This window comes from Rattus norvegicus, chromosome 7 (genome assembly GCF_021556685.1).
Source record: "Rattus norvegicus strain SHRSP/BbbUtx chromosome 7, alternate assembly SHRSP_T2T, whole genome shotgun sequence".
Lineage (NCBI taxonomy): Eukaryota > Metazoa > Chordata > Mammalia > Rodentia > Muridae > Rattus > Rattus norvegicus.
The window spans coordinates 127,958,500-127,969,932 of record NC_141540.1 but is presented as its reverse complement, the minus strand read 5'-3'; positions in this window follow the sequence as shown (position 1 = coordinate 127,969,932).

Sequence of the window (11,433 nt, the reverse complement as noted above, 5' to 3'; positions counted from 1 at the left end):
TTCTTCCTCTGTACACAGGAAATGTTTGTTCATCTGATGGTTGATTTTATGTGTCCTGAAATTACTTACCTGGGTGTTAGAATATTCTAGAGTTTAATGAACAGTTAGTTGGGTGTTCCTTTATTTTCCCACATTTTATGACAATACTCAAACCCACTTCATGTGGTGTTTGACAAATGTAAAAGTCAGTTATTATCCAAAGTGCTTTAATTATAGTGGCAGTTATCTGTTATCTCGAGGTCTGGGCAGGTAGGGGGCCCTCTCTTCCCCCCACCTTCTTCTCTCCCCCTTTCTGTTCTTCACTCCCTTTGTTGCCCTCCCCCCCTGAGACTGTATATCTGCCATGTCTTGATTTGTTTGTTTGTTTGGTGTTGTTTTTCTGGGTGGAGACTGTACAACTATAGTTTCCCTGCTTGACACCTGGGAGAAAATGACCCTTTGAGCTCTTAGCTGGTGGGGTTGTCTGCAGTGGCTAATAGATGGGACTCCATCTCTTGGTGCAAGGCTGGTCACTGAAACCTCCCTTGTCCCTATAGCACTTGGATAGCTTGGTTACTGGATGGAGTTCTTCCTGTCCCAGAACTCAATGAGTAGTGGTATGGGGTGAGGATCTAGCTCTCAGGGTGGGGCACACAGCTCATGCCTTTTTTTCTTATGGTGAGAAAGCTGATGGGCAGAGCCCTACTGTACAGGGCTAGGTTTGGGCCATATAGATTCTCTTGTGATCAGCTGAACCAGGATTACTGTTCTGGAAGGGGAGCAGTCTGGAGGGCCAGGTCAAAATCCAAAACATTCTTTCCTGAGTAGGAAAACTCATGGAAGTTGGGAGAGCCTACCAACTATTGCCTAAGACAAAAAAACAGCCCATGTGGGGGCAGAGCTGACAGTCAGAGTGACCCAGTGCTGGCTGACAAAGGAGTGGAGGGTCTAGTGAAGATGGAGGTGAGGGATCTAGGAGGGGACCCCTCTCTTGTCGTTTACGGACAGAGCTCTGCAAGGCTACCTTCTAGAGATAACGTTGCCTTCCAATAAGCTCTGTATCTCCCTCAGACTCGCCAGTCTTCTGGCCCACCCCAGGAGTCCATGTAGTGAAAGCCAGATGTCACGTCTCTCCAGATCTTCCATCTTCAGCCTGAAGGCTTCTGGGTAACAATGGCCTGATGCAAAGGGCTCTTCATAAAGCTTCATATCAAGTGACAAAAGTGTTACGTTCATCCCAGTGGTGTAGACCACGACTTGGTTGAAGGTTCACCTCCTCTATCTTCTGCTTGGCACGGCTCTGAAGTGCCTCATACCTGAACAGCAGCCTGAAAAACACGTGGGTACTGCAGGTCACTCTTGGTGGTCGTCTGGCTACTCAAGAGGCAGTTCTGGCTGCAGCCTCGGGAGGCTCTGGGAAGTACAAAGCCCAAGAGAACCCAAAGCGGAGCTTGTAAGTCATTCTGGCTCATTGGCAAGGCATGGCGAGAACCTGACAGCAGCTCCATCTGCCAGGTGGTGTGTGTCTGGGAATCCTTACTAGTACTGGAAGCATCTTACAATCAACCCTGTTTTGAAAACACCATGTCCAGCATTAGAAGGAGATGGGGAATGACCAGGCTGAGCTGAGTCTTGTTAGGTCAGTGTCTCCCACTTCCAGGCTAAGAAGCCTATCCTGTCTGTCCACCAAGAGCGCAGACTGAGGGTCTCCACTCACCCTCATCTTTCATGTCTGGAACATCAAGGCTATCACCAGAATGTCCTCATCTCTGCCAACTATCACACCTGATCCCTCTCCACAATGTCCTTCGCAGATGCACCTCTTCTCTGTCAGTGAGAAACAGGTGAGAGGCAGAGAGAGGGGCTCACCTGCATGAGATCAAACCAAAGCACTCAACCCCTCAGACTGGCTGGAAGCTCATTGAAGCCCTCACTCTGGGTGGCCTCCAGCTGTCCCTAAGACTGTTTGGAAAGAGATTCCACCCCCTGCCAAGCTCCCACAAAATGCAATCAACTTCTTTGGGCTGCAGGCAGTTGAAAATCCCCTGGACTGCCACCAAAGGCATCCGCATCATTGCTGGCTGGCAGCTCGGCTGGGGAGTGCTGGAGTGTTCAGCTGGGGGCTCATTGCTGGACTCTCTAGGAGCAAGCCAAGGGACTCAGGCATGTGGGTTGGAGTTGACTAGCCTCAGAATGCTTAGCAGGTTTCTTCCTCCACATCTTGCTGATGCACGAAGTCACTGAGGCCAGCCCAGCTTCAGGGAAGGGAGAGTTGGACACTACCCCAGGAGCAGAGAGGGTCAAAAGAGTAACAAATGAACTCAGAGAGGTATATTCCACATGCCTACCATTGGGCTTTGCTGATGCCCAGTGAAGAACTGTTACTTTGCCCACCCTCACCTCCCCACCATGAGACCAGCATTTCCTCTGGTTCTCCATATTCCCTCAACACAAAGCCCCTGCCCCTGCACTCAACACTGACTCAATATGGAGAAGTAAAATCAAAGTATGAAACCTAAATGCAAGCATGCCTTCTACCTTGCTGGGTAGGAAACAGTCCCCAGGCTCTGGGCAAGGTATGAGCAAGGTGCTGGGTGATTCTACTGGGTCAGGAGGCTCATTTCCCTTACTGTGTAATCCCATCACTGCAACTGCAAACAGGCAGCAGGGGCTCTGTTCTTAGAGACTGAGATGGGGGATCATAGACACTCATCCCAGGTAGCCTGAGTAGCAGGTGCCAGTGCAAGAGGGGGCTTTTTGTAATTAATCATAGAATTAGCAGTTGGCTACTTCTGCCATAATGACAAAGGCAAACCACTCATCCGAGCAGTAATTAGGGCTGGCTGTTCTGCTATTCACTAATAATATCTCACTCTTATAAATATAACTGGAAAGTAGAAGTGCCCTGTGTGAGCCAAGCATGCTCCAAAGTGTCTGGGCCCTCCCAGGACTCCCCCAGGAAGTTGTGAGAAGCAAATCTAAGCATCCCTGGGACCAATGAGGAAATGCACAGTGCTTAGATGTAACTGTAGGATTTTTCTGAGCTGCTTCCTTGCATGTCACCGACAGTCATGTCAGCCTATTGGCTGGCACGGGCTCTCCCATGGCAGATGGTAGGTGGCTGTCCCCGAACATTAACTCAACGCATTCACCCTCATAAAGCACACTAGATCTTCAAAAATGCGCTTTACCGAATCATTTTGAGATGCCTTTTTGGATTCTGAAAACTCCATACATCCGTGATTGGTTGTTTGCCAAGAGCTGTGCCAATGGGATGTGCTGTCTGTTAGCGACAGCTCTGTGATGCTCTGAGAGGGATGTCAAAGGAGCAGGCTCTTTTTTTTAAAGGAAAGGCACTATGTTCTGAATTAATTTCCAACAACAGCCTGATGCTAATGAGGGCTTCTTCTCCATTTACTGGGGTTGAAACCTGGATCCTTTGTTTCTGCTCTTGACCTCCGAAGGTCTCTGCTCCTTCAGAGTCCCTGTGTTATCATCTGTAGGCAGGAGGGCACCATCTGCCTTGAAGGGCTGCTGAGTGATTGGATGAGATTACAGATGGGCAAGTCCTGTTGCCCTGGGCATCCTCCACAAGTGTGAAGTTCACTAGTACAAGAGCCAAAGCATCCTTCTGAGCTTTTGGGTGCTTCTGTGAGACTCCAAGGGCAGGCTCACTGCCTGCGTTCTTGTTCTGAAGTGCCTCATTTCCATAGGAGGAGACAGAGCCTGGTGTAGAAAGGAAGGCTTCGTGCATTATGTTTAATTTAAGCCTCAGAGGAGGCAACTGAACCATGGGACTTGAATCATCCTGCGATGCCACCCAGGCCCATGCAGGGAAACCGCCTCATGAAGGGAAGATGACTGTTGTTGTCATGGTAACTATGTCTTCCAGGTGTTGGGATATGTATCATCTCAGTATGCTCCCAGGTCTGAGCACAGGGGTTTTCCCATGTAGAACATGTCACCATCAATACCTTATAAAAAATGGCTGTCACTTGGAGCTGAGTAACTGACAGAAGATAGTGCAACTCCACGGGTGAGGCTCAGGATCGCTTTCTGCAGGTGCTTTATAACCAAGGGTCACCCCGATACCTCTAGAATTAGAAGAAGTAACCACATCTCCAACTGTTCCCAGCCAGCTTTCTTTCTTCTCGAAACCTGTGACCACAGCTATAGCATTGGCCTAAGTCCCTAATAAATGGCTTGTACATATTACCATGTCCTTTCCAAAGCATCATTGACAAGATCAATCGAGGGACCATGATCTAGACATAAAACACCTGGCTTGTTCATTAAGGAACACTGAGGTCTTGAACCTGACCCACAGCCCATTGCCATGTCCAGAAAAACCAAACCTGGTCTGATCTCCCAGCCTGAGCCCTTTGGCCCCTGCAATGCTGGGAGAGACCAGAGGGGGCAGCACTAGGAGGATGGACAGATCCACCAATGGAACAGCTCCCCACTGACCTGGAAATCACTCTGTGTCCCAAATAAAAATTCAAACTAAGAGCTCCCTTCAACTACTTACAGCCAGAAAAGATGATGTAAGCTTTTATTTGTGGACCACAAAGCAGTCAGTCCCGGATATAGAAGAAGACACCCTAAAACTCAAAGTCTTCAGAATGATTTGTTCGCGTCTTTTCTGTGATCTCCCCATTGGGGTTGCAGTCAGCAAGGAGGCAGTCATCTGAGGCTTGGCTACCAAATGCATGTCATAGTGGCTGCTGACATTTGATTGTCTGATTCAGGTAATTGCAGACTTGTGGTTGGAGGACAGACGACCCCATGCGACCGTCATCATCCTGGGGATGGCTGGTGTCTGCTGAAATGTTTATGATCTTATGAGGTCTGCATCGGGATCTGCTTGAGTTATTGGCCAAAACATGTCCTAAGCTGTCCCCAAGTTAGGAGGTACAGTCAAGGACAGAAGGGTTAGTTTTCTGGGCTCCCACATAGCAGCCGAAAAGAAAACTCAATTTTTCAAGCTGAGCTCAGTGTCCTTGCTTGAAAGTCTATCCAAACCAATTCTTCCCCTAAACGGGTCTCAGTACGCATGCTAGGGAAACCCGAAACACCAAAGACAAACTGAACTGCACTTAATATTGAAGGAAGTGCGTCCCCTCTCAGGCCTTGCTCCCCAACATATTCTTTAACATGCCCAGAGTTTATTCATTTCTTGCTCTTTAGAATCAAACACCACCACTTCAACGCCAATTTAATCTAATCTCTATATTTAAATCTGAAAGCTCCTGCCAGCTGAATTGCATGTTTTTGCAGAATTAAGCTTAAAACCAAGGAGTGGGGGTGGGGGTGGGGCGGAGGAGCGTCTCCAGGGCAACAGCATACAACATCTCCAAGGCAAGTCAGCTGTGCTCCAGAGTAGGGGGAGGGGGTGTTAATGGCACTGGGAGAACCCTAGTCACCAACAGACACCCATCTGGGTTACTCCATGTTTAAAGTCATCATGTTTTAAAGACTCATATATTATAAAAGAAAAGTGCTGGTGCTAGGAGTTATGGGTAATTGTCTCCTCCAGGTTAGATCAGACACTGAAGAGGGACTACATGGGGTAAGGATGATGTGAAGAGGTCCCTCCCATAAGACATATTTTAAAGGATTTGATGTAGAGTCCCAGACAGAAATGGAAGCCCAATAGGGATGATCAAAGCCCACCAAGACCCTTCCTAACACCTGTCTGGCTTGGCCATAGTAGCATTGGTTCCTTGCTTTATGGTTTTCATGCCGCCTGCAACACACCTTTAATTCCAGCATCCTTTTCCTTAGTCGTGTTTACTTTCCACAACCCAAAGTGCTCACCTGGGCCGGCCAAGTGAACTCCTGGGTTGGAAGCGTGCACGTGTGATAGAACACAGCCCTGGATGTTGGGTTCTCAGATCTGACCCAGAGCTGGGCGAGGTGTCCATGTCTCCTTATTAGGTCTCCTCTTCAAATGGGGAAGCTCTGGGTCCTGGCTGGCCTGAGAACTGAGGGAACTTCTCCCAGCAATCCCCCTTGAATATCTGCCACAGTAGTAAAGGGCTTCTCCACTGGGTGAGACAAGTATCTTCATCTTCACTCCTCAAAATACAAGTGTCTGAAAAGTTCTAGGTCACAAGTACTTGCTGAGGTGTTTCAAACTTGATTTCACATATCCGGTATGTTCAACCTCTGATATACAGCACATTCAACCCCTTATATACAGCATGTTCAACCTCTTATATACAGCACGGGTCTGCCTTGTGCTTTTGCTACTCAGAGAAAGACTCCTGAATTTTGATAGTTTCCATCTTTCTGGTTCCACAGAGAACAATTGCAAAGTTCCCTGCTGGGAAAGGTCAAAGCCTCATTGGTCAGAGGCTGTGACTCTCTTTAGGTTAAAAGGGAGATGGGGCAAGAGAGAAGCCAGTGAAATGAGCAGCTGCTTTGACAGATCCGTGTCACGTCCTTGGGGGCATTTGTCTCTGGGATCTCAGCCATCAGCTGCTGTCTGAAGGCAAAGAAGGAAAACACAAGAAAGATCAGGCCTGTGTCACCCAAACTCTGTACGGGGCCAGGAGGAAACAGCTCTACATTTTATTATCCCAACAGCAAAGACAGCATGTGCCTACGCACCTCTGGCAGGATACTAAAGTTTTGCAGGCAGACCGGAAGTCCGGCAGATCCATGAAGCTCAATCCCTGGCAAAGCTTGTTTGTAAATTCACCTTGATTGTTTACTTGGAATGTCTTGCCTTCAGCAAGTCGGCTTGCAAATAGCATCAATGGAGAAGCATCGATGGTGGCGCAAAGCATGATGGGAGTGCAAAGCATCAGAACCAAATCAAATCTCAGCATCCCCAGATCCTCCTTCTGTGTGTCATGATGGTGATGCAGGCTGGCACCGGTTGGTGGGTGGTCCCTGCCTAGGATAGTATAACAGCCCTCAAGTCATAGGTCTAGCAACCGAGCGAGTATGCTTGTGTAGATTGTGTCGGAATGCATCCCATGAGATTTTCTCCAACAGATACTGGCTAAGCTGAACTAGCTTCGCACAATAACCATCTGTGTTCAGTCAATCTACCACCACCACTGCCACAGACCAGAGGGCCAAACCATTGTATCATAAAAAATAAACAGATACCTTGGGCGACTCTGGGAGGTGGGAAGTACTCAGTAAGATTATGTATCTGTATTTATATCTTTATCTGTGTCTATATCACCTATATTTTTATCATCTCTATCTTGTCTATTATCTATATTATCTCTGTCTCCTTATATCTATGTCTAGATCGTCTGTATCTATCTCTATCTAGATATCTAGCTATAGTTAGATGATAGATATAGTAGATATAGATATTAATACGTGTAGATATAGATTTGTATATGTAGATATATACATATATTTATATATGTGTGTATATATGTACACATATTTGCATCTCTACCTCTTATTTATTTTGCTATTTTGAAACCGAATATAGCCTTGAACACACTCCTTTCCTGCCATATAGCATTTATTCTCCTCTTGCTCATCCCGGGATGGTCTCACCACACTCCTTTGAGTGAGACTGTCTCTTGGGAACTGTGTCAGGAAACCATAACTCAGGATATGAACAGATGCTCTTTCAATCCCTGCCCTCAGCTGAGTGTATCCTGACCTGATTCATGAGTCTGATGGTTCTGAGGCTTGGCCCTGGCTTACCATGTGATTTGCACTGGAGGCTTGAACATAGAAGTAAATTACATCAACTCGCAGCACAGTGGGTATTGAACAAGGTTATTTTGAGGCAGTGCTCAGAAATCACAGGAAACCAGCTCAAAGTATCAGCCTATTTCCCAAAGGGACAAAAGTTGACAAATGCCAAAATGTAATTTTTATGTGGAACACCCACCTGGATAGTTCCTTTCCCAGTTAATTCATCTCAGAGACATGTATGCATGCATAGGTAGGTGCCTGTGTATATGTGACTGTGTGTATCTGTACATGAGTGATAAAATGTGTGTGGACATGTGGGAGTGTGTGTATATGTATGTATGGATATATGTGCATGTGAATATATGTCAATATGTGAGTAGATGCGCATGTGTGATAGTCAATACATGCATGCATGTGAATGTGGGTATGTATGTGCATGCATGTCTATGATCAAGGTCCTGTGGAAACAGAAGGGCCCTCGGGCCTTATGGAATCCTCTCTTTTTTCGTACCACCCTTCCTGAGCAAGGGCCTTCCAATTAGTGCTGCAGACTGAGAAGGATATAGCAGACTCCAGGGGATGTGTCCTGGGCTGGCTGTCCAAGCAGGGCTTCTGTCCCACATCACTGAGTGTACTTCAATGCAAGCACCACTGGAGGAGTAAGGGTAAGGGATGAAGAGAGGCTGGGGCTGACACCACCAAAGACTCCAACTCAAGGACAAGAGAGGAAAGGGGGAGGAGGAGGAATGGAGGGAGGAACTAAGGAATGAGAGAAAGGAAGAGGGAAGAGAGAACAGAAGGGGGTAAGGAAGAAGGATAAGAGGAAAGAGAAGAAGGAAGGGAGGAAGAAGGTAATGGAGAAAGGGAGGAAGGAGACCAGAAAGAGAGGGGAAGGAAGATGCATGTTTGGCATAGTCACGTTTGGAAAACTGCAGATAGGTGATACCTCTGGCCACAGAAACTGAGCTCAGTGGTCCATGGGTGAATATGTCTGGCTTCTTGTTCCACACCTTGGGAACCAACCAACCACAGACCCAAATACTTCAACAGAGCATCCTTCTGTGCTAAGCAGGAGAAGACCTTGTTATCTCCCCCTTCGTTATTCCCAGATCAATGCAGGTCCTGCATACAGGGCGCTGACGTCACATCAGGTGATGAGGATCTAAAGTCTGAGGGGAGGTTGATACAGATTCTATGAGAACACTGTTTCTTCAATTGTAGAGATAAGAACACTCCGGGATCTAGGTATCTGGGGGTTGGCTAGAATGGGATGGATTGGGGAGTTTCTGTTAGATGGAGAAGAGGAGGGGCCTGAGATCTGGGTTATTTTCTGACCTGGGGCATGGAAGGGGCAAAGAAAGATGAAGAAGAATGGAGCATGTAAGAAGAGAGGAACCTGTTATGCGCAGTGATCCACTGGGTATTGGCTGTGACGGGGAGCGTAGGAGGAGCCAACCTGTTACTCTCTGTGTAGCCTGAAGAACTGCCCAGACCTCTTTCTGGAGACTCTTGGGCTCAGGCTCAGCCCTTCAGTCTCTGTACTGCTAAGATGGCAACCAAGCAAGCTGACCAGAGCGAGTGGAGCAGAAAAGACCTTGTCAGAATTAGGGACATGGTTAGAGGCCTACAGAGCAGAGAGGGATCCTGTGAGTTCTGCGGGTGTCAGCTGGACGGGCTGGAGGCATGGAGAGCCTCTTTCCTACCCCCTCCTGCATCTTCTTCTTCCTTTTCCGGCTGGAAATGTCCCTGACTGAGAGAGCATGAAATGGTGATGGGGTAGTGCCTCCCTTTACGTGCTGACAAGCACAGAGATTGCGGTGACGCCGCATATGCCCCATGCCCCATCATGCTACTGCCCAAGTCTTCCAAGACCTTTTTGATTGGAGTTAACATCTGCACTGAGTGTGATAAAGGCGTTTTCTCCTGCTGAGTCCAAAGGCTGGCCCCTGACAGGTCCCCAAGATCTCCACCGAACCAGCCACATGCGTGTGAGGCTCCTTCCAGAACTTTCTTCAGCTCCAGGAGGACGCAGAGTCTCTCACCCTTCTGCCTTCCGGGCTGGTTCCATAGCCATAGGCGCAGAGCAGGAGATGAGCTTCTCTTCTTGGGCTTCATGCCTTTGGGGAAATCACTTGCTTTCATGTACTGGAAAGGATGGATGGAGACGAGAGAAGGAAGGGTGGTGGGAAGTAGGGCTTTTCCCATTAAATGAGAAGGCTGGAGACCCTGGGAGGAGGGGACACAGGAAGTGCAGCTCTTTCCTGACAGGGGAGAGCGAGCAAAGGAAGACACCGTGGAATTGAGAATTTTTGCTTTAGGCATTTTTCTCTCTTTGAAAACTATTCTAAGAGCAGGGCTGTGCCAAGTGACTTCCAAGTCTAAATCCAGAGAGGAATTTGCAAACGCAAACTGAAATCCATTTGCTGAAGTCGGAAGGAAGCTTCAGAGTCACGCTGTTCCCATGGTTTTACTCCATTTGAGGCTCTGCAGATAGAGGCACAGTTCCTGGAGAAGCTCATGTTGTGGAAGGAAAGCCAAAGTCTCAGGAAAACCCAGTCCTGCCTCTTGCCCAGAAGGTTTATCTCAACCCTTGCCTGCAACACTGGCTGCTTCCTGGAAAGTGGGCCCCTAGCATGGGCTTCCTGCTTGCAGCATGCTGGTTATAAAGAAATGACAGACACTGAGCTCCAGAACACAGGGAAAGGATTTTAAATCTGGGCTCCTTCGTATACCCAACCTCTTTGGGGTGTGTTAGCTCTGAATGAGAAACTGGAGCTCAGAGAAATAAAGGATTGAGTCTGAATCCTAAATGAGGTGTCTGTGTGTGTTATTTCTCTATTCTACTGTGTGGCTTCCAAGAAAAAGAAGGAGGAGGAGAAGAGGGAGGAGAATGGGGAGAAGGGGGAGGGGAGGAAGAGGAAGAAGAAGAGGAGGAGGAGAAAAAGAAAAGGAGAAGGAGAAAGGGAAGGAGCAGTGGAGGAATAAGGAAGGAGGTAGGGAAGAAAGAAAGCAGGGAAGAAGGAAAGTTAAGAGAGGAAAGGAGGAGGAAAAAGAAAGAGAAGGAAGAAAAGAGGAAGTAGAAAGTCAGGAGGAAGGTTAAGAATAGAGAGAAATGGGAAAAAAAGAATAGAGAGAAATGGAAACAAGGAAGAAGGAAGGGGTAAGGGAAAGGGGAAGGAAGGGGAAGAAAGAGGGAGGGAGAAGGAGATAGAGGGAAGGAGAGAAGGGAAACCTCACATGGGGCCTGATGCCCTTGTTCTTGACGGCCTTGACTGTTTCTCTTTTGACCTTCCTTACAAATGAAGGGCTTTCAAAACCCTCATCCAGTTAATCTGTTTTCCCACCGGATCAGCCACAGGGCTGGTTCAAAGTTGTCCAGGGGATGAGATGGCATTCTGTGAAGGTTTTCTTGAGTTCTGAGCCAAGTGAACCTGGTTGGACCTGTCTTGGGTCTGAGGAGCCTGCCCAGCATTGAGGAGACTTGACTTGGTTGTCTTCCTCTGGGCAGGCAGTGGATGGTGGGAAGATCCTTTCTCTGACCTTTACAGATTTCAGAATACCATCCACAAGCCAATGTACTCACCATCCCATCAAATACCAGCTGGGAACCCAATCCAGGATCCGATGGGGACTTCTCTCTCATCTTGTATCCTCTGGAACATTCCTTGTCTTCTCTTTGTGGTTTCTGCCATTGACATCTAATCAAATGTGTATCTGTGCTGTTCCACCCTTGTTCCTGATGCCCCCACTAGGATTCAAACCTGTACTAGTGAGACAGAG